The 23,963-nt window shown below is 39.8% G+C and overlaps 1 protein-coding gene across 2 annotated transcripts in view; it reads right to left on the bottom strand.

Moving 5' to 3' along the window:
* Positions 1-23,963, bottom strand: part of Htr7 (5-hydroxytryptamine receptor 7) — a 91,700-nt gene that overhangs the window by 50,085 nt on the left and 17,652 nt on the right. The window contains exon 2 of one of the 2 annotated variants that reach the window (XM_057778489.1): positions 20,281-20,338. The exons of the other annotated variant lie outside the window; for it this stretch is intronic. The gene's annotated coding sequence lies outside the window, so the exon portion shown is untranslated. The remainder of the gene's footprint in view (positions 1-20,280; positions 20,339-23,963) is intronic. 2 annotated transcript variants of the gene reach the window in all.

Raw genomic sequence — 23,963 nt, 5'->3', positions numbered from 1 at the left:
TTTATATTTTAACCATTTAAAACGTAGTTATAATAGGTACTATTATGCTTGTAATTTTGAACCCAAAAGACACATGTCTTAAATGGTTGGTTCCCAGCATATGGTGTTGTTATAGGAAGGCAGAACCTTCTGGAGGTAGAGTCTAGTGGGACATCTTAAGTTATTGAGGGTGTGCTCTTAAAAGCTATATGTGGGTTCCTCCCCTTCCTCTCTCTTTAGCTTGCACCTGCAGGGTGAGGGCTTTCTCTGATCTCCTTCTCCCAAAGATGCAGGAAACCAAAGACAATGCATTTAACCAACTATCAACGGAAACCCCCAGAACAGTTACAAAAAAAAAAAAAAAAAAAACCTTACTCTTTCTAAACTGACTGTCTCGGGTATCATGCTAAGGTCAAAGAAAGTCAACTAAGTTGAAATGTGAAAAATCTGTGACGAAACTTATAGAATTTTAAAATAAACTAAAGGAATAGTTAGTAACAACCCTGAAGGAGGTTAATCCAAGGAAGATGAAGGCAGTTTAATATTAGAAAAGCATGCTTAAGTCTAGGGGTTAGAGACAGGTTTAAGGTGATGGGAATGGAGAAGAAGTCACAAGTACTGATATGAAAGAGACAAATCTTCAGGGCTTAGAACATGGCAAAGGAGATCTCTTTTTATAATTACTTATTTTTTGCAGTTAATTCATTCACTGATTCCTTAACTCAAGTATTTATCTAAGATCCATTTATTTAGGAACGTTTAATGGAAATCAAGCAAAAGGCAACTCAGTCCTTGTCCCCAAGGAACCAGAAATCTCTTATCTGTGACCATAAAACCATGTAGGAAGACTATTTTAAAAGTCTGGGTTCAAGTTCAACAGGACACACAGTAAGAAGGACCAGAAATCTTACCAAAAGTAAAAAGTGCAATCTGAGCTTTGAGTTAACATAAAGCAATACAAAGACTTGTTGAAGAGTAAAGGAAGAAAAAATAAAATTGTATCAGGGAACTGGTCCTTCAAAGGATTTTTTTTTTTTTTACAAGCAGTGGATGTTTAAACTGCAAAATTTTGGTGAGTATTTTTAAGCGTAATCTTTCTAAAGTAACTTGTGTGTTTTCTTACCTTCTGAAAAGGCATCCATAAAACAAACCCAGCTAACGATGCAGCATCATGCACACAATAGTCAGGTACCACACTGTGTGCGCCTCAACCCCACCCTCAAGAGTGAGGCTAGGAACATTTCCCCCAAACCAGGCCGGATTTCTTGGTTTTTCATTCTTGAATGGTTTTCTCCAGCTTTTTATAGCTTTTCTCTTGAACACATGAATTTTAGAGCTGTAAGGGACCGTGTGGAGATTAACTGGCTCAGCCCACTAGCTTTTCAGAGGAGGAAGCCATGTCCCTTTCTCCACAGAGATAAGAAGGCTCTAACTCTGGTGGTTTAATGTAGTAATATGCCTGCTGTGAGCCGCTTGTCTCTCTTTTCTTTCTAACCTGACAACCGAGAAGCCAGATAAGCAACCAAGATCATACCAAAAGTAACTGTATCTCAGTGAGGAACTATCTGAAGAATTGGGAGTAAGCGTTTCAATGTTCTCTGGGTCCATACACTGTGCTGACTTAGAAGGATCTTTTCCAGTCTTCCTGTTGGGGAAGGCTCACCCTGCAATGTCTCAGAGAAATCCTCAAATCCAAAGTGATCCTCCATATCTGTCTGCATAGATTCAAACTCCTAACAGAAACCGGAGAGATGGCTCAGTGGGTCAAATGCTTATTGCACAGTTATGAAGATCTTAGATCAGATCCCCAAAACTCACATAGACAAATCAGGGCATGGCAGTGCCTGACAATAACCCCAGAACTGGGGAACAAAGACAAGGTCGATCACAGGGTCACACTTGACCAGTCATTCCAACCAAAAGGGCTGGCTTCAGAGGCTAAGTAGGAAACACACACACACACATACACACACAAAGGCAGAGGAGAAGCAATTTAAAAAGACATCCTGACTTCAACCTCTGGCCATCACACAAGCCCACATGGTTAAGCACACCTGCACACAGATACACATATATATAAATGCGTACAACACCTAGAAGCCCCCACTGTCCATTGGGGAAACTCCAGGCTGTTTTCTTTTGTTTCCACACTGACATCTTTGGGACTCCTCCTTCCTCACTTCCTGATTCTCTCGAAGTATTTGGCAGTGCCTAATGGAACTCTTGTACCAAATTCACATACTAGAATAGTGGTACTAGTTGTGGAAAATGTGATAATATTCCCATATTTGCCAGAAAAAAAAAAAGCTGTTAGTTAAGCTCTATGAGGGGTCCTATCAAGACCCTTTATGACTCAAATTGGTCATTCAGAGTAGTTGAATATTTTTCATGTTATTCCTAGCCTCGTGATTAGAGACTTTACCCCTACAGCACCTACATTTAAAGGGTGAAAATAGCTTAGAACTTCTGAAAAACCATACAAAGAATTATCTGGTAAAGGGCTTACATAATCCAATGAAAGGTGGTGATAAATTTCAAATGTTCATTTCACAAATGTAGGTACCCAATTGACTAGGATTCTTAATATTACCAAGTAGGGAGAACCTTAAACAATGACGTTTTACTTCACTTTCACTAACCTGCCTAATCAAAAGGCTTTAATGCCCTGCCAGTAGTGGCTAGTATCAAACAGTGCTGCAAGGGCAAGGGTTGGTGACTGCGTTGGTTACTTTTCTCACTGCTATGACAAAATCTATTGCGTGAGGGTTTACTTTGGCTAAAAGTTCAAGAGCAAAGTCAAGCATAGTGGTGGCAAATTCGTGGTCCAGGAGCTAGAACCCATAATCAGAAAGGAGAAATCTGAATGCTGATGAACAATTCACTTACACCTTTTCACTCAGTCCTGGACTCTATGAAATGGTGCCCCCCCCCCCGCAGTTAGGCTTTGGTCTTCCCACCACCAATTAACCCCACCTAGACAATTTCTTATGGAGTTGCCCTAAGATTTTTTTTTCTCCTGCTTGAATATAGATCCTGTTGACAGTGGTATCAACTTCATACCCAAACATAATCCCTCTTAAGCCATAACTTCCTATTCCTTGTCCATCTCAAGACACAAAATGTGTTCAGTCTAACTTCAAATGTCCCCTTGGTCTTCACAGTTTCCATGGTGTTCAAAAGGTTAAATGCAGAGTCTCTATGAAACTGAGGCAATCTCTTAACTGTGAGCCTTAATAACATTGTTAAAAAGCTAGATACTTCCAACATAAAATGGCACAGTGCAGACACTCCTATTCCAGAAAATAAAAAGATTTGTGGCATAGAAAGTAAAGATAGGGACAAAACAAGACTGACACCCACAAGGGCAAACACAAACCCTGCAGCTTCATGTCCAGCATCGGAGGCTCATAACAGAGTAATCTTGCTCCAGATCATCCAGTCCCATTCTACTCCAGCCCTCACACACACACACACACACACACACCTCCCTTTGCATCCTTCCACTCTGTATGTGCAGCTTTCTTGGGCAGACATCCTGTGATCCTGGCATCTCTAACATCCCAGGGTCTCCATAGAAACTTGGCCTTCATCTTTACAGCTTCACACACTGAATTCTCAGAGCTTCCTTGCAGGGAATCTAACCCCGTCACACATGGCTTGGTTTCAGTGGCCTTCTGGGACCTTGGGACAAGCCTCTATTACTCTCTCAGTCATACATCCATCATGCCTGGGAGACTAGTTTGACACATACTACATTTCCAAGTTCTCTTATTAACCTGATATATTCCCTGCCCCCTTGGACCACGGTTGCATCAGCCTCTGTGTACCCTCTAGGCTAACCATGTCCCATTAAGATGTGCTTACAGAATTCTAGGGTCTTCTAGCTGCAAGTTTCAAACTCTTCCCCTAAACAGTTTCAAAGATCCAAGACCCAATAATTCCAAACGGCCAAGTTTATCACAGTCATGGATCTACTTTTCATACCAACTTTTATTAGTTACTGTCATTTCTTGTTATTTTGACAAAATACCTCCTGAAAGCAAATTAAAGGATTTATTTTGTTTCACAGTTTGACAGGTACGTTCTTCATCCCAGGGAAGTCACAGTGTTAAGAGATGGAGACAATTAGTCTCACTGCATTCACAGTAAGAAGGCAGGAAGATGGATGTCGATGCTCAACTCATCCCTGACGGGGTCACATGTGCCACAGCCTTCATGCGTGGTCAGAAGACAACTCTGTGCAGCTCATTCTCTCCTTTCACCTTTAAGTGTCTTAGCTAGGTTCTCTACTGTTGTGATAAACACAGCAGCTGAAAACAACATGAGGAGGAAAGAGTTTGTTTCATTTTACACATCCCAGTCACAGTCCATCGTGAAGGGAAGGCAGGGCAGGAATTCCTGGAGGCAGGAACTGAAGCGCAGGCCATGGAGGAATACTCCTTAATGAATTACTCTCTGTGGCTTGCTTGGCCTCCTCCGTTATACATTCAAGGGCACTTGTCCAGGGAGGGTCCTTCCACAGGCTTACTACCTTCAGCTTATCTGATGGGGAAATTGTCCCCATTGAGATTTCCTCTTTCAAGATGACCCTAGCTTGTGTAAAGTTGACAAAACAAAAAATAAGCTAACTAGTGCTAGCTAGTGTATATGAATTCTGGGGATTAAACTCGGATCCTCAGGCTGGTGTGGCAAGCCACCAAGTGTTTTTACCTGTTGAGCCATCCTGCAAACCATGGAATCATGCCAACCAGAGTTAGGTTTTGTCTTCCAGCATCCATAAACCTAGTCTAGAAACTCTTGCCCAGACATTTGTCTCTTAGGTGACTCTAGATTCTGCTATTATCCTATTATCCATCACGGTGCGAATATGAAAGGCTAAAAATATAAAAGACTGGTGGTGGAAATACACAACTCTCTTGGGAAAAACTAAACGTTTATAATAGTAATTCTACTCATAGGGCTCAGCCTAAGAGAAATAAAGCCACCGTCCCCTCAAAGACCTCTGCATGAATCTTCATGAAAGAATGATAGACTAAGTTGTTCTTATCTGTGGAACCAGATGAACACTTAGATTTCAGATAGTTTTCTCATATTTAACATATTTAGTTACACATAATGATATATGTTAGAGAATGGCTCCAACCCTAAACAGAAAATGTGTTTATATCTGATATATTTTACATAAAAGGTAATTTTATAAGGTGTATTTACTGCAGTGTTTAACTGTCATATAAGATAGCATATGGACTTGCTTGCCTATCAATATATGATAGCTCAAAGAATGGTTGGATTGGGGAGTATTCTGGACTTTGATTTTTGGATTAAGACAATTTACCTATATTTACAACAGCTAAAAGTAGAATGTCTTCAAATGTCTTCCAGCCATTGACTGAATAACCCCCAAAGGGTATGCTAATATAATAGATTCTGTTCAGTAGAAAGAGGACTATTGATACAAACTGCAATATTGATGAACCTAAGAAATGTAATGCCAAGTGAAAGAGGGCAAACATACACATTATATGTTGTATTGTTCTATTTACATGAAATTTCCAGAAAAGGCAAATCTACGAAACAGAAATCAGATGCATGGTTGAGACCAGAGAGCAAGAGTAGGTGTAGGTATATAGTGGAAACCTTGAGGAATTCTGGAAATATCAAACATTGTATAGATGGACACACAACACTCTCACTCAAAAACAGCAGGAATCTATATGCTTTCAGCGTACTTACAATGAGTAAATTTGTGCCATACAGATTATATCTTACTAAAGCTGTTAAGCAACAAAAAAAGATGAAAACTGTAGAAATATTGTTTTCATTCCCATTCCTTATTCTATCACTTCTCTTGCCTCTTTAGCTGCAACTCAAGTCTACAGGAATCTGCTGAGATTGGACCTTTACTTTGGATGAGCACACCATTCTCTCTTAAATTCTCCTAAATATTTACGGATTTGTGAGTAGTGTTAGAAGCCCAACTCGCCTCCCTTTAAGAATCCATTCCCTCTTTTGGCACCAACCACTCCTATATCTCTTGGTTCCTTTTGCTCATTTTTACCCTGTCTCTGGTTTTAGTTCAGTCCTTCCTCAAAACATAACGCAGACACAAAAACCCCAAATATTAGTCCAGAACCCAGACCAAGAACTCCATTCAAACTGACACAATTTAGCTTCCTGTTAGCTCTGAGGTGGGTGGAGTTAAGGCAGTATCTCAGGAAAAATTTCCACTCTTCTCAAAACATTGAAAAATTTTAAACATTTTCAAACCCACACAAAGTAGTAATTATACTTTAATATTAGTTGATTGAAAAAGCACAGAATAACAAAACCCTACTATGATAGCTTAAATGTTCTGTAAATTGGCATTTTATTCATCATAACTATGTTGGCATTTATCAAATACAAAAATCTGCTATTCAAAGCAGGAAGAAATATTTGAAAGATACTTCAGTATTCTAAAAAAAAATGCAGGATTTGCTTCAAAGTAAATCCTTCATTTGTTTGGAATGACACAGTCCCTTGACTTTGAAGTAGAAGGTTCTGGGTTAGTATGATAACAAGGGGGTGAGTTTCCAGGCTGAAGAAATTCCACATAAGGAAATATTGTAATAAAAGATCTTTTAAGTTGTTCCCTAGAAGTTTAAGAGAGTAGTGAGTCTTTGTTTGGTTTCTACATTTTTTCATTATTGCTGGGAAGGAAGGGAGGGAGGGGAAGTGAAGGAGGGAGAGAGGAAGAAAGGGAGAAAGGAAGGAGGGGAGGAAAGAAGGAAAAGAAAGACCCAAATCTACAGAGAGATTTTGCGGGAGTAAAATTTTGATTGGTAGAGTTGCTAAACGTGAGTCCAGACCACCACTGCTGCTTGGTACCCAGGTCTGGAGGTTGGCAGACATCCTGGCTACCAGGAAGAGATAGCTGCTATAAGAAAAGATGGTCTCTGATGCCATTCTTTTATTGCCTACCTTCAGACAACCACAAGAATGAGCTTTGGGGACATTACAAGATCCCAAGCAGCTGAACTAGTACACTTCAACCTAATTCCCGCAGGACAGTCCCACTTGGTCTCCAGTTCAATGGCTAATTGTGAGACTTAAACACTAGAGTAAAGCAATTACCTCTTGACAGCTTACAAAACACACTCCTGCGCACACATTTTATTTTAAAGTGCTATCAATCCAGTTCTACAGTATGGGTCACCATCACATCAAACAAGGAAGCCTCATGGGAATATCTAAGCTCAAGGCTCTCAGGCTCCATGGTATTGCTTTTGCTTTATACAGGGGCAAAAAACAGACTAAAACATAATGAAGACATCAGCAACATTCTAGTTAACTTCATGAGACTTTGTCAGCCAGAGACAACACCTCGGAAGTCAGAGACGTGAAACAGTTTCCTGCAGCTGGCACACCGCCACTAACTTTAAACTACCAAAGACCCTCGATAGCATAAACATTTAGTCACCCATACAACAATATTTATTGACAATTTAGATTGTGTCGGTACCTTGCAGCAGCCTGATATCAGTAACCCAAGCTTAAACAGACTCAATTTAACTGTGATGAAAATCTCCCCCATGAAAAGATTTTGACTTGTGGCCATTTTGGTTTGTGGGTGTTATGAAATGGATAAACACTTTACATTTCCTAAAGAACAAAAGCAGATTACTCTGCAGGGTATGAACTATACACACAAATCATCTGCCTACATGACTTTTAAATCTGTTACCAGATACACATAGAAGTCCCTTTGTGGCATTTTTTTCATTCCAGAATATAGAGGATAAGGCAAAGGCTGCAAGAGAAACTATCCGAATTCCGATGAACTATGATCTGGCTTAAAAGTCATCATGGGAAGGCTGCAGCACAAGAATGTGTGCACCCCAGGACGGCTATGAATGCAGCCCAAACAAAACTGCAAACAAACTTAAAATGTCTATGATTTGTTTCTTTAAAATAAAATGTCTGTGTGGTTCTCAAGCATCACCTTTGTAGACGACAATGTGGCACCACAATGTCAAGAGTTTGGGCTCGCCTACAAGGACATAAAGAGGGTGTCTACCCTCACTGGTTTCTCCTTATGCAGAATATCACTGAACAAAGAAAGCAGGTCTATGAGCCTTCCACACTTGGCTGTACCCCTCAACAGTTGGCACAGCACATGCTAACTTCTCTGCGCTTTGTTTTTTGTTTTTTTTTTTTTCATTTTCGTGGAATGTGAAGTGGGGAGTGTACAACCTCTGAAACTCTCTTCTCAGTCAGGGTCCCAGCGAGAAAGAGAGTGCACACGCAGGGTAATTCCAGGAGAATGTTTCAGGGCTGTGGGCTTGGACAGGAAACCACAGAAGAGAGGGTGACAGCAGGAGAACAATCGCTATCCTGGGCTCACCTGGAGGAAGGAAGGGGAACAAGGCTGGGGGTACCAGGGGGTAGTGGTTAGTTAGCAAGGCAGGCTGGAGAGGATGATCAGTCTAGAAGTACAGTGAGACTTCCAGTGCTGAATTGAATGCAAGGTGGGGTGGGGGTGGGGAGTGGACATCCTTGTCTTGTTTCTGATTGTAGTGGACTTTGACTTTTCTTTGCTTAGAAAGATGTTTATTATGCTGAGATGGATTCCCTGTAGTCCTAGATTGCTTTTAGGACTTTCATCATGAAGGGACATTAGCTTTTGTCAAACTCTTTCTTCATCTAATGAGATGACCGTTTGTTTTGTTTCCTTGAGTCTATTTATATGGTAGATTATGTTTATTGACTTACATATGCTGAACCATCTCTGTATTTCTGAGACTATAAGATAAATGAAGGAAATAAAGGGAATACAAATAGGAAAGAATGAAGTTCAAGTACCCTTATTTGCAGATAATACAATTCTATACATAAAAGATCCTAATGACTTCACTAGACATCCCCTGCAGCTGATAAACACATTCAATGAAATAACAGGCTAGAAAATTAACACACACAAATCAGTAGCCTTCCTATATACAAATGACAAGTACACTGGGAAAGACACCAGGCAAGCAAGTCCATAGCCTCAAAAAAAAAAAAAAAAATCTTTGAATAACTCTAACAAAGGAAGTGAAAGACTTGAACAGTGAAAACTTAAGTCTGAAAAGGAAATTGTAGAAGGTACCAGAAGATAGAAATATCTCCCATGCTCTAGGTTTAACATTGTAAAATTGCCATTCCATCAGAAGCAATTTACAGATTCAATATAGTCCTCCTAAAATCCAAATGCATATCTTCAGAGAAATTGAAAAATTATTGAATTTAATATGAAAATACTGGATAACAAAAACAACCCTGAACAATAAAGAATGGTTGGATATATTACAAACCCAGATTTTAAAATAAGCTTTATAACATAGTAATAAAATTACATAATAAAAACATCATAAAACAGAGAAACTGGTCAGTGGAGAAGAGCTGAGAACCCATAACTAAGTTCACGCTCTTCGAGCCTACTGATTTTTTTTCTTTTTTTAATTTATTTATTTATTAAAAATTTCCACCTCCTCCCATCCTCCCATTTCTTATACATCTTTTTTGACACAGAAACTCTGCTGTGAACCCGGTTGTCCTCAAGTTCTCAGTGTTCTCAGGAGGTGGAATTTGCTCTCACCCAGAAGGTAGCAGATGTCTGTGAGGGCTGGAAAGGGACCATCTGAGTGAAGTCAGAGGAAAGACACTTAGTGATTATCACCAGTGTCACTGTTCAAGATCTGATCCAGGACAGACATCCAGGAGCAGCTGTATCAGGAGATTCAAGTCTATATGTACTGATTTTTAACCATGAGGCCAGCAATACACATAGGAGAAAATCTTCTACGAATTGTTCTGATAAAACTAGATAGCTATGTATAGAAGAATGAAACTCGATCCTTATTACTTATTCTGACAAAATTCAACTCCAAACGAATCAAAGATTTCAATGTAAGAACTGGTAGTTTGAATGTGGTTGAAGAAAAAGTAGGGGGTAGTCTTGAACTTATTGGCAGGAAAGTACTTCAGAACAGGACAAATTTAGGGCAAGGATTAAGATCAATAACTAATAAATGGAATCTCATGAAACAAAAAGCTTCCCTACAGCAAAAGATACCAACATTTGAGTGAAAATGCCTACAGAATGAGAAAATATTTACCAGATATATATCTGTCAGAGGGTTAGTATCTAGAATATACAAACAACTCAAAAGATTAAACATCAAGAAAACAAATGACTTTATTTAAAATGGAACATAAAACTAAACAGAATTCTCAAAGGGGGAAACATGAATGGCTGAGAAACATTTCTATAATGTTCAACAATGACCCTAGTAAACACCACAGACTAACCAATTAAAGGCACAATGTCAGGAATAGGTTACTGCTTTTAGCATTGATAGCAAATGAGGATTCACAGAAACCAAAACATTACAAGATATTGCCAATATTCTTGATTATACTCCAGAACCTGATGGTTAGGACCCTATTAAGAAAGACACTGCATTCTTGAGTCATAGAACATGAAGAAATTAAGGTGGTGTTCATTGGGAAGGCTTATCCCTACTGGCTAGTTTTCACGGTGCTAGAGAGAATTGTGCATGATATCAGAGGAAAAAAAAAATCATCATTCTTACCCAACTGTGAACTACAATAGCAAATGAGCTGGTGAGACATGCCCACTGGTACAATAGTGGCAAGAATATCATGAGAGTACCCAGTAACTTTCTGATGGAATTTAACGCCCACTCTAAAAGTTGAAACCCATATCTAGCACCATTATTGGGGCAAAATCCTATAAGCTAGGCGGGTCACAGGCCTTAGGGGAGGACCTATTAAAATAAAATACTCTGCTAGATGGACATAGTGTTAAACAAACTCCTAAGCACTTACTGTTACACCCGTAGATTAGGGCAGCTCTTGATAATCATCAGAAAAGCTTCTCTTTGAAGTAGATAAAGATCAACACAGAGACCCACAACAGTTACAGGTGTAGAGAATAAGAGACTTTAGAATGTTCAGTCTTAAATGGGACATCTATATTTCATCCCCTCTACCTGAGGGTCAGGGATCATGGTAGAAGAAGGGGTGGAGCATCTAGAGTCACAGGTGGTACATGAAGACTATGATGCACTGTTTTCCAAAGGCAGCAGGGCAGTTGCACATGTGAACAGCTGTAATGGTATGCACAAGATCAGCACAGGCTCGGGCCAAACAAAATTACAGCATGGGGGAGGGAAGCTGGGCGTGAAGCCCTACCTAAGGAACTGCTGGAAACTGACAGCTGCTAGCGGAAGGGGAATCCGTTTTCTTTAAGAGTGAAAATCCTAGTGCACAGACCACCCTCCACTGAAGGCCACACATCCAAGAGTATATGAGCAGTATAAACTGTACCTAATATATTTAAGAAACAAGACAACAAAGAGAGAGAAAGGGAATATGCAGTTGGATGTGTAAGGGAAGTAGGATGAACCTGGGAGGGATGGAGGAGGGGCGAATATGATCAAAATGAATTGAACAAAATTCTCAAAGAGCTAATAAAAATGAGGGAAAATAAGAAATACAAAATAAAAACATTTCAAGAAGAAACACAGCATGTACAAGTTGGCCCTATAGAGACACCCTCCCTTCACCTCTGGAAAGTTCTCGCTAGGACCTCTGTTGCAGCATCTACCAGAAGCTAGACTATGGGTGAGTTTTCAGAAGAAAAATGGCTGGAGAAGAGTGGCGACTAGATGCTAGATGTGGAGATACGAATTAGAGCAGCCTTTCCCGTTTTACATGCTCTAATAGTTGAGAGTTCATGGGGTCACCTTGACCTAATGTAGGCAAACCTAGAACTTGTAGGCAATTAGGAATAGCTGCGGGCCTTCATATACACCAAGGTCACCTCCTACCCTCTCAACATCAAAATGATTCAAAAGGAGACATATAAAATGTTTCTGCCAGCCAAGGACTTCATGCTTTTAAGTAAGTCTCCATGGCTAGATTAGTAATTTTATTTGCAATGTTAAGATACATGATTCATCATGAGTAGATACTTTTTTCATTACCCTCTCTATGAAACCCAAGGATTAATTAATATATCAGGTCTAAAATAGACACTAATTTTCTAAATAAGACACAACAGTACTTGGTTCCAGTGCCCATGTTATCCTGGGTACCAGATTGGACTCCCTAAGCCTTTCCTCATCTAAAATGGGAACATTAGAACCTACTGTGAGGGGCTGTTACAAAGATTAAATAAGATGTTCATCGTGCAGCACAGGATTTGGCTAGTAAATGCTAATGTTTATTATTAATCCCACATTGGGCATTTATTTAACAGTTCTTGGAAGTCTGTTAATAACTTTGACCCGAGCTGCCTTCCTTTGCCTTCATTCTGACTTTGGAAGAAGCCTTTTTCGCTTCACTTCTGGGGTTATCCAGAATGTTACACACCGATCCACAATTTATACTGAAGCAACACATTAAATGAATTTGTTTGAAGATTTATCACCTCAGACAAGATGAAATTAATAGCTTTCAGTGAGAGAAATTGTTCATTTTGCAAGTACAAGTCTTTTGCATTGAAAAGAAAATATCTAAATAAAATATCAATCATCACATAATGTTATGTGAGAAATGTAATTTAGAGGAAAGAAACTTTGGCTTTTATCAAAGAGCTTTATTTTTGGCTCATGTCTTTTATGGCTATATAATCCCATTTTTTTAAAACTTGGGGGACTTTTCTTTGATCTGTGGGTACACTGAGATGTTATGAGGATGGCCAAAAGGTACCATAATTGCAAAAGAGAATGTGAAAATACAAAACAATGATAATAAGTTAAATATCAAATGGGGAGTGGGGAGGACATATAGAAAGGAGCTGCTGGCAATGAAGAACCCAAGATTAAAGGATACTTAATTGATCTGCTTCTATTTATCATGTTTTATCTGCATATATTTATTCACATTTCCAGAGTGGCCGTTTGTGCCTGGCATTGGACTTGGACTTATATAGATGAATCTTTTCACTTCTAAGGGCACTGATCCTGTCATTGGAGCATCCAAGTTCTCCTAGGGAGACTCATACATAAACTTACCCATTGGAGAATGTGATGGGCGTTGTGCCATAATACGAACAAATCAATATGGGAACATGAATTCAGGAGACAGAGAGTAAATTCATTAATTAGCCCTTGCAGAGAAACAAACCATTCTAAAATCTGTGGCTTCGACAACAGCTATTTATTCAACTCACCATTTTGGTCCAAGCAGGTCTGATTCATCTCATCTGGGTTTTATTACATGCCTTTGGTCAAGTGATAGATCTCCCACTATCTGAATAATTTATGATAACCTCATTCATGTAATGGGCAACAGGCAGCCAAGGAAACAAGATATACATCTCCTATCCAACCTGGCCTTCTTCCCAAGGTAGCTAGCATCACAGGGTCCCCAGACCAGCAACTGGAGACATGGGCATCTTTTTCAAGTCATATCATGTTTGTCAAAATCCTATTACCCAAAGCAATTTATAGGGCCAAACCTAGAGCCCATGCGGAAGGGCAAGAAAGTCTGTACTTTTTTTATTACTTAATTTATTTTTTAAAAAAATCTTTCTTATTTTACATACCAATCCCAGTTCCACTCTCTCCCCTCCTCCAGCTCCCTCCAACTTTCTTTCCACCCCATCCATTATCCACTCCTCGGAGAAGGTAAAGCTTTGCATGGAGAGTCAACAAAGTCTAGCACATCACTTTGAGTCAGAACCAAGGCCCTCCCCACTATATCTAAACTAAGCAAGGTGTCCCTCCAGAGAGAATTGGCTTAAAAAGGGGGAATGCTAAACTAAGTTATAAGAACTAGTTAGAAACAAGCCTAAAACTGGGCGGTGGTGGCACACGCCTTTAATCCCAGCACTCGGGAGGCAGAGGCAGGCGGATCTTTGTGAGTTCGAGGCCAGCCTGGTCTACAAGAGCTAGTTCCAGGACAGGCTCCAAAGCTACAGAGAAACCCTGTCTTGAAAAACTAAAAAGAAAAAAGAAAAGAAGTAGGGATAAATCCTGGTCCCACTGCCAGTGGCCCCACAGTCTTCCCCAGCCACACATCTGTCACCCACATTCAGAGGACCTAGTTTGGTCCTATGCAGGTTCCCCAGCTGTCAGTCCGGAGTCAGTAGTTCCCATTAGCTCAAGTAATTTGTTCAGTGGGTATCTCCATCATGGTCTTGAACCTTTTGCTCATATTATTGCTCCTCCCTCTCTTCAAACGGACTCTGGAAACTTAGCCCAGTGCTTCACTGTGGATCTCTGCACCACCTTCCATCTGTTGCTGGATGAAGGTTCCGTGATAACAATTAAGATAGTCATCAACCTCATTACAGGGGAAGCCCAGTTCAGGCACCCTCTCCACTATTGCTTAGGGTCTTATCTGAGATCATCCTTGTGGATTCCTAGGAATGGCTGTATGTACCAGAATGGAAAGAACTTAGGACCACTCTCACAGGCTATATACAGCCAATATACAAGTGAGACACCTGAGAAGATTATTCTAGTCTCCAAGAAATCTGTCAAGCAGAAGCTGTTCTCTGACAGAAGAATCAAGACAGGAGCTAGTGCACACAGATAAAAATGTCTGAAGTTCAGCCAAGGTGTGGCAATAAACAGTGAGCAATGTTTTTAGGAAAGTTCTGAAGATAGAATCAGAGTTCACCCTCTGATTTCCCATGTTGTGCAGGTATATTGGAAATATCTGTGCTATAGTGGCTCCCACCATATTATTCCCACTGTCAAGCTGTGATTCTGAGGCTTAGAAACTAACCCAGTAAGGCTTCTGGGATGTTCATGTAATGAGCCACGCAGGTGAAACCCCATTACAATGACCGCCCTTGCAGGAAAGCCTTACTGACAGCATCCTGGGAATAAAATCAGCAGTGACTTCATAAATCATATGAAGCAGAACTGTGCTTTCAAAGTCACAGACAAATGCTGCTGGAACCTATGAGAAGGGAAAGAAACAGGCCCGACAAGTCCAAACTGTGTTGTCAATAGTGTGGCTTCCATGTCTCTTTTCATTCAGCCTGAGCTACATGATTTACGTTCAAGATCAAAGTAAATGGCCGTTATCTATTTCTTTGATTGGTTTACTTATTAATTCATTTATCCATCCAAAAAATGTGTATCAAATACCTTCTAAGTGTCAATAAGAACTAGGAGAAAACAGACATGAAAAAAAAAAACCACTAAGAGTCTTAACAGAGAGGGAAGAGCACATAAATATAAAGCATCGTATGGTGACGGTAGAAAATAATGCTTGCTGTACAAACTACAGTAGAGCTTTGAAGGAACACGCAACCAGGGACAGTGTCCCAATAGCCACCAAATCTCAAAGGATGTTTCAGAAATCAGCAGCCACTGGGAGGGCATTCCAGGAAGAGGAAACAGTTTGTACTGAGGCATGGAAGTAAGGGAAGGCATGGTCACCCCCAGGAAGTATACAGAGAATAGGCAAGAGTCAACTAAAATATGATGATCCGCCATGAAACCTTCCTTCTCCAGGAACAAAATCAGTTCCTGATTTGACTCAAGGCACATCTGACCTTGTCCATGGAACAGATTTTGGTCCCCATATCTAATATTAGTAAGCAGCTTGTATAGCTGAGGGACAGGATGGAATTTGTTGAAGCCTCATCAAAAACACATGTAGGCTTTCCATAAAGTTAATCTGATTTGCACATCCCCTTTAGAATGGAAAGAGAGTCAAGGGCATCAGTGAGTCCTCCCATCCAAACAACTCTCTAATCCCAGATATCCTGACTGACTGGAAAACGTAAGTCCCAGGGCAATGTTGAGCATTCGTGGATGCTTCTTCATAAGAGCCAGACCTTTGACTAACATTATTATTGATATAGTCTCATTAAATCATCACACTACTTTTATGGAGATAGATCTATAATTACACATAATGAGGTTTGGAATTAAGGGGTGACATGTAAAGTTACAGTTGTGAAATCAGTCACATTTAGAGGAACCTGCAACCTACCCTCTCCTTTCTGTCTTAACAGAGCTCTTTGGCCTAAGACACCAGGCTTGAGTCATACCCATTGCTCCAGGAACCTCTACCTGAAACTTCCCTGTCTATAACCACACTCATCAGACTCATTTATTCATTCAGAAATACATTTGCATCTCAGCTGGCATATGTGAGACTCAAGATATGAGACATGGTCTCAAGACTAAATGCTTCTATTACATTAGGGTATTCCTAAAGTCACTCATCCGTTCATTCAACTAAAATGACTACATACCTACTGTGTGCCCAGAACTCTGTAAGGCTTGGGATGTAGAAGCAAATAATGAACTTAAAGTTCTTGCCCATCCTAATGGAATTCACAACATGTGCATAGCAATTTGCTGCAAATGTAGGGCTGGAATTTGAATTCTCTGGTGAATGCCTGACAGCTAAACTTCTTGGAAGTTCTACTGCTTCTTAAAATGCCCCAGCACCATTGTTGCTCTGCTTCCTTCCTCCACTTAAAGTCACCTCCCAACATCTCCCTGGGACTACCCTTGTCACAATCACTAGTGACCAACAGGTCAACAAATTGATTAAATTCCATCTTTACCAAACACTCTCCCCTTAGTTTCCACAGTACAACCCAAGCATTTCTGATAACTCACTGACCACTCCTTCCTAAACTTTGCTGGCTCATTTTCTTCTCCTAACTTTGAATCACATTATCTCCCAAAGGTTTGATATTATGACCACCAGTATTTTCTTGTCTTCTCTCTCCCACTATTTTTTATATCATTACAGAGAAACTTGTCTTAGTTAGGTTTCTATTTCTATGATAAAACACCATGACCACAAGCAACTTGAGGAAAGGATTTAATTCATCTTACAGCTTGTAGTCTATCATTCAGATAAGTCAGGACAGGAACTCAAGGCAGGAACCTAGGAACAGGAACTGGTACAAAGGCCATGGATGAGGGATGCTCGCTGAATTGCTATGCATGGCTTGCTCAACCTGCCTTCTTATAGCACCCAGAATGATCAGCCTATATGTGGTCTCTTAGGATTTCTATTGCTGTGAAGAGACACCATGACCATAGCAACTCTTATAAAGGAAAACATTTAATTGAGTGGCTTACAGTTTCAGAGGTTTAGTCCATTATCATCTTGAAAGGACTTAATGACATGCAGGCAGACATGGTGCTGAAGAAGAAGCTGAGAGTAGAGAAGGAGCTACATCTTGATCCCACCAGCAACAGGAAGTGATCTGAGTCACTGGGAGTGACTTGAACATATATGAAACCTCAAATCCCACCCCTACAGTGACACACTTCCTCCAACAAGGCCTTACATACTCCAACAAAGCCTTACTTCCTAATAGTGCTACTCCCTTTGGGTGTCATTTCCTTTCAAACCACCATATATGGCATCATTCACAGTGAATTGGGCCCTCCAACATCTGTTATCAATCAAAAAACTGAACCACAGGTTTTCTCACAAGTCAGTCTGGCAGGGTATTTTTTTTTTTTTTTTTTTTTTTTTGGTTTTTTGAGACAGGGTTTCTCTATAGCTCTGGCTGTTCTGGAACTCCCCTTTGTAGATCAGGCTGGCCTCGAACTCACAGAGATCCACCTGCCTCTGCCTCCCTAGTGCTGGGATTAAAGGCATGCGCCACCACCGCCCGGCCATGGCGGGGTATTTTAAAACTAGCCAGCATACACCCAAATTTGTATCTCTAGCCTTGACTTCTTTCTGGAATTCTAGGTTCTCATATCCAAATGTCTGCTGATACCAAATTTATCATTTAAAATACAACTCTTTCCTTTGACCACCAACTCTACTACTCTCACATGGCAGTCAATAGCATCACTGTCTCTTGGATTTCTTGAGCCAAAAACACAAGAGCGATGAGCTCTCATATCCAGTCCATAAGCAAGACCTAACACCGCATCTCAAAGATACATCTGGTATACCTCCTCTTGTCCCCATTATCACTATCCTAAAGCCATTTCGAACTACAACCATCTCTTTCCTGAACCACTGCAAAGTCTTTCAGTGGACCTCCCAGTCTTCAGTCTTGTTCTTCTGTTATTACCCAAAATGCAGCCACAACGAACTATTAGGATGGAAATCAAACCTGCTAACCCATGCTCCAATGGCTCTACCACACTTAAAATAAAATTCAAACTCTTTACCTGCCCTGAATCCCTAACAGAATATATGACTACTTTGATACTCTCATCTCCTCCCAGGTTTTACTTTGGGTTCTCCACTCCAATCACACTGACCCAGGGCCTTCCTTCACAAGTCTCGCTTTGACTAGAACATTCTTCTTACTATATGCACAGACCCTTCATGTCATTTATATAGCAGTGGATTTTTGTTTTGATTTTCACACATGCGTGCATGAGTGTGTGTGTGTGTGTGTGTGTGTGCGCGCGCGCGCTGGGGGATTCCATATGTAGAGGTTAGAAGACAGCTTGTGGGAGGGTGTTTTCTCCTTCCACTATGTAGATTCAAGAGACTGAATTCACGTCACCAGGCTTGGGATAATGTGTCCTTAACCGCTGAATCATTTCACCACCCTTCCATCTCTGGTTACATTACCTCCTTAGAAAGACCTTCCATGGTCACCCACTCTAACATGCTTCTCTATTTTAACTTTCTATGTCATACTTAGTCGTAAGTATTTGTCTCTCTATGTATAAACTGTTCCTTGCCCATTTCATTTTATTAAAATGTAAGATCCTAGAGTATAATGTGCCTGTCTTACTTAAAATATGGAAGAGTAAATGGCACAGATTAGGAAATCAATAAATCTTGAAGAAGTAAATAAATAAGTTCCCCAAACTCCTATAATAAATAGGTGTCTTAATGTTTCAATAGATATTTTTAAAGACTTTATTTAACCTTTGGAAACCAGTAGCATTGTAGTAGCCTGTAGCACCTAGAAAACTATCAAAAATGAAATCACAAGAAATTCATTCATGAGCAAGAAAGAATTTTAAGGACTTTTTCTGAGAACAGCAGAGACATTTTAAATCCAAACATATAAAGATGCATTTCTCAAAATAAAATTCCGCAGTACAAAGACATCTGGACCATATTGACCACGGCTGGATTAGGGCATGCCCTGCAAATCTCCCATTTTTTACTAAATATTGATGGCTTCCTTTAATATATGATTCTGTGATATGATATTCCAGATGAGAGAAACATTCGGAAAGAAGACAGCTCTCTGTTGTAAAATGGAAAGTATCAGAGTGTTCAGCACACAGAACACTCCAGAATTTGAGTTGGAATAGAGGCCATGATGAAAACTAAAATACAAATGGATGGATGGACAATAAGAATGCCCCCCCCCCCCAAGAGAAGCACCACAGATGTCCCCAGAGGTCCACAGCTTCTCATCTTAAGACTGGCATCCTTAGCTTCACCACAGTCAGAAGAGTGACCCTTATCACATGTCTGGCCTAGAGGACAATCATTTTATGGTTGTCCTTAAGAATTCTTCAGCCACAGAAAGCCTGTTTGAAAACAAATCAGAGTACCTGGTTTTTATTGATAGAAGAGCTAAAAACATTCCAATTGTTTGCAACTAGAAGATAAATGACTCATAGCTCCTTCAGGAAAGGTCATACCACACAGAAATTAATGGTCATGCAATATCTTTAACTGAACTTTTTCAAGCTCCAAAGTCTAATATGTGAATAAAATAATCCTGATACTCTCTGCTAGATAGCTCTGGAAGATGGGTCTGACTGTGTCTTTATTCAGTTTTGCATCTTTAATACTTAAATGTATAGCAAGCAAAAAAGAAAAAATTGCTTATTAAATAAATTTCAAGCTTACTCATTTGATCTTTTAACTCTCCTTTCCTGCCCTCTATGCAAGAGGGCAGTTTTATAGATAAATATCTTGTATCTCTGTCTCTCTCTCTCTGTCTCCTCTCTCTCTCTCTCTCTCTCTCTGTCTGTCTGTCTCTCTCTCTCTCTCTCTCTCTCTCACACACACACACACACACATGCACACACACAATCCCTACTAAAACTCCTCACTTACATTGTACCTTAAACCTGTGAAGGAGTGGGTCTGGTATCCCATAGTGATTTCATCTTAACCGTGCCCCAGAAGCTTGTCATGGTAATCGAGTGAAGGATTCTCAGCTTGTTGGAATAAATGGGGCTCACTACTTTCTCCAGCTTGTATGCAGAAACTTTGACATGCAAGTATCCTGAGCACCCAGCACTGTATAAGCCATCCAGAAAAAGGAGTCTTGATGACAGAGGCACAGGTTACCTTATTTTTATCCTACAAGTTTCAACTTACTAGGACTGTTCAATATTTTCTTAGAGATCCAATTCTTCTGTGCCCAGCAATAGACTCCCTGTTAAACAGAAATGCATACTTTAACACAATAACACTAACAATCGCAATGGTTAACATATCAGCACTCAGGACGAAGCAGGCCTGTGGTAAGCAACTATCCACCTGCCATCCTGTCTATCAAAATCTGCAAAGTGAAGTTTTGGTACCACCAATTTTATAGATAAGTATCTTGTATCTCACAGAAGGGCAGGGGTATAGTTCAGACTAGCAAGTACAAAAACCTAGATTAAATCCCTAGCATTGACGCCACCCACCCACCAAAACACCAATAGCTTCAAGTCCCAGGATTCACTCTGTTAGTTGTGTGACCTTAGGAATGTTTGATAACCTCCTGAGTTTGATTCCTCTACCTTAAGAAGGAATCAATAAAGGCATCTTCGCGTAGGGCTCTAGAAAGGATTAAGCCAATTCAGCAGTGCCTACTGCGTGTTAAAACTAATTTCAACCCCACAATTCTCATTTATAAACCTGGCAGCCAAAAAGTTCTGAAATCAGATCTTCCCCTTAAACTGGTTCCATCAGATTTCCTATGGCCACAAACTTAGCCCCTAACAACAACATGAATGTATTAATTAATAGTTATTTGGGTCATACATGTGATATGCATCTTCCTTAGCTAATATTGATGTTAGAAGCCTGTAGTCCTTTCCAGAATCAAGAAGAATCTATTTCCTCCTCCTCTTTTCTGACTTCCAGAAGCTACTCCCATCCCTTGGCATCTTCATTCCACTTTCAAAGCTTAACAGTGGTGGCTTGAGTCCCCCTCCCTGAGAACAGCCACACCACGGCGTTATATTTTTAACTCTCTTGCCCTCCACTACGACATTTGAAGACCTTATGATTATACTGGGGACAACCAGACAATTCAGGAGAGGTTCTCAACCTTAAAGTCAACTGTCTGGAAACCTTGATTCCACCTGCTACCTTCACCTCCCCAACCCTTTTACCATGCAGGTCTTACATTTTCAGGTTCCAGGAATTTGGACGCAGGTGTACATAGAAAAGCCAATTTTTCCCTACTAAGCTGGCAGTAAAAGCTTATGTGGCAGTAAAACATGATGTCAACTGACATTGCTAATTTTTTGTCTTTAGTTTTCTCCAAGAAATGCAAACGTGCCCAGAAAAAAAAATGTTTTAGCATTTACATGGGTGACTCATAATATAACTAAGATGATACACAATTTAACTGTCGCGGAGACCTTATAATGTACATTCACTGAGCTGCGTTTCTAAACTCCAAGAACCCAGGACTCTGAAATACATCCAGCCAGCACAAAGGATTTCAGCTATAACATTAAGGAATTATGCTAACATTACAATTACAGTTGTTATTAATATCCTCATACTCTTCTCTGAAATGGAAGAGAAAATGTTCTGTTGGTTGACAGGGTTAACAGATCATGTCACAGTGCCAATTACAAAGGACCTGAGGAAGGGTCAAGAGACCTAATGTCAAAGCACATACACATACATCCCCTTGCAACTGCTTCTTGCTTTCCGTGTATCCCTAGAAAACAAATATTTAGCAACCATGGTTAAATAATTTACTTTTCTTCCTCGTCTTAGATGGGTTTGAAACTAATCAAAGTCATTAAAGGAATTAAGTAAAATGAATCATGTAAATCTGTCATTGGGCCTGGTATACAGTACACACTCAATAAGTGGTATTTCTACGCCCAGCTGTGCTACGCAAGCACTGCCTTCATACTTAATACCTATGACTTTCTTTGTGAGATTCATGAGCTTAATTGAAAATCTGTTGATTCACTGAAAGAAAAAGTTTTGGAATTTTCATTTAATTTTTTTTGCATTTTATCCTGGACTATAGCAACAACGATGGTAAAAATCCATCCCCGGCTTTTAGTCGCTAAGGCTTTCACAATAATGGCGACTTGCTAATGTCTGTGTTCCACAAGTAAGGAGAGCCATAAGTGACTCACCAGCTTACAGTGCCCTGGGGGGGACCATTCCTTGGCATTATCGCTGCCTACTCCTTGCTTCTGTTCTCACCATGCAATCTCTTTCATCTTAATTTGGTTTCCCAAGTAAACTCCACCTTTCACCAAGAGGAATGTTCTATAGAAATTGGAGAGTAAGAAGTTAGGCCCAGAAATGTGGATTCGGGAATCTGAGACATCATTCCTTCCTTCTTCCCTCCCAATGTCCCCTTTTTTCCCCCAGTCAACCCACAAAGACAACTGAACACTTACTACTTTCCAAATATTCTGCTGGGAACTAGAAAGGCAATTTCTAGCTAGACAAGCCCAGCTCCTGCCATGTAGACTGTACAGATGAGCCCATGAATTATGAATTTATTACAGTCAATTTCTCACAGCTTTAATTACAAATTGAAGTAACTGCAAGAAGGGAAAAGTGCAGAGTGATCTGAGACTATTTAAGTGTGGGGATTCCAGGAATGCTTCTTAACACATCACATAGTAGGCAATGCCTACAGTGATGTAAAAGAACCAAATAAACTATGGATTCAGACAGTTCTTGCTATTTGCAATGTGCATAGGTTTCCTCGGCATCCTCACCTACAGAATAGTCTTAAGAACATGTCATGTTCACTTTTGATAAGAAGCGATACTCAATGTCAGATACTCAATAAACATACTTGCAAGGATGCTAGGAAGATTCAATGAGATATAATAGGCTACTGTTATATGTCTATAACTTAAGTAACATAAGAAACACTCATCAAATGGTAGATTATATCTAAAATATTTACAATATTTATATTATAATGACACATCTACACTGAGTTTCAAGGAAATGTAAAAATATTTGTAAGAAGGAAAATCAAGTTGGGAAGAAATTGGTAGTATCATTTCATGGATCAGATTGAGTTGAACCACAGAAAAGATAGCATAGTAGTAACTGCTAATCAGTAAGAAGTTAAGGACTCCAGTAGGCCTTAATCTGGAAGCCAAATAACCCTTCATATTCCTCCTTCTTCTGAAGTATGGTCCTCATCCAAAGTGGCCAGACCTCTAGTCACCAGCTTCCTATTCCGGGCAACAAAAAGGGAGAAAGAACAAAATAAAAAGGAGGGGTTCATGCTAACTGTCTTGTGGGATGCTATCAGAAATCTAAAACATTAAAAGCTCCATTAACAATTCTTGAACCAAAATAGGATAACATGACCACACTTAGATGCAAGAGAAGCTAGGAAATAGTCTTTATACTAAGAAGCATTAGCCTGAGTCGGGAAGTATTTCCATAACTAAAGAGGAAGGAGAGGATAGAGACCAGGGCGAGCAACTGCAGAATCAGCAACAAGAGTTAAAGGCTTATTGACTTGGGTTCCTTCCTTGACATCCCCTCACTTGGAAGGCCTCCCTGCTCTTCTCTGAACTCACTCATACACTTTCCATTTGTCTGGGATACTTTCTGGTATTTTCACCAAACTAATGCCACATTTCTATTGTGATATAAGAAAAGATTTACCCCTACCATTGGACCATATCTCAATTTCTATTATATTTCACAAATATACCTTTCCTGTTATTTTCTGCAAATATTATTTCTGTTTTATATATATTTAGAATTATTTATAAATTTATAAAACATTTATATTCATATAAAACATAAGTGTTACATATGCATATATAATGATTAAA

The sequence above is a fragment of the Chionomys nivalis genome, chromosome 8, assembly GCF_950005125.1.
Source record: "Chionomys nivalis chromosome 8, mChiNiv1.1, whole genome shotgun sequence".
In the NCBI taxonomy this organism is placed as follows: domain Eukaryota; kingdom Metazoa; phylum Chordata; class Mammalia; order Rodentia; family Cricetidae; genus Chionomys; species Chionomys nivalis.
Note: the sequence above shows the minus strand (reverse complement) of the source record. Positions and strands in the feature narration are given on the sequence as shown.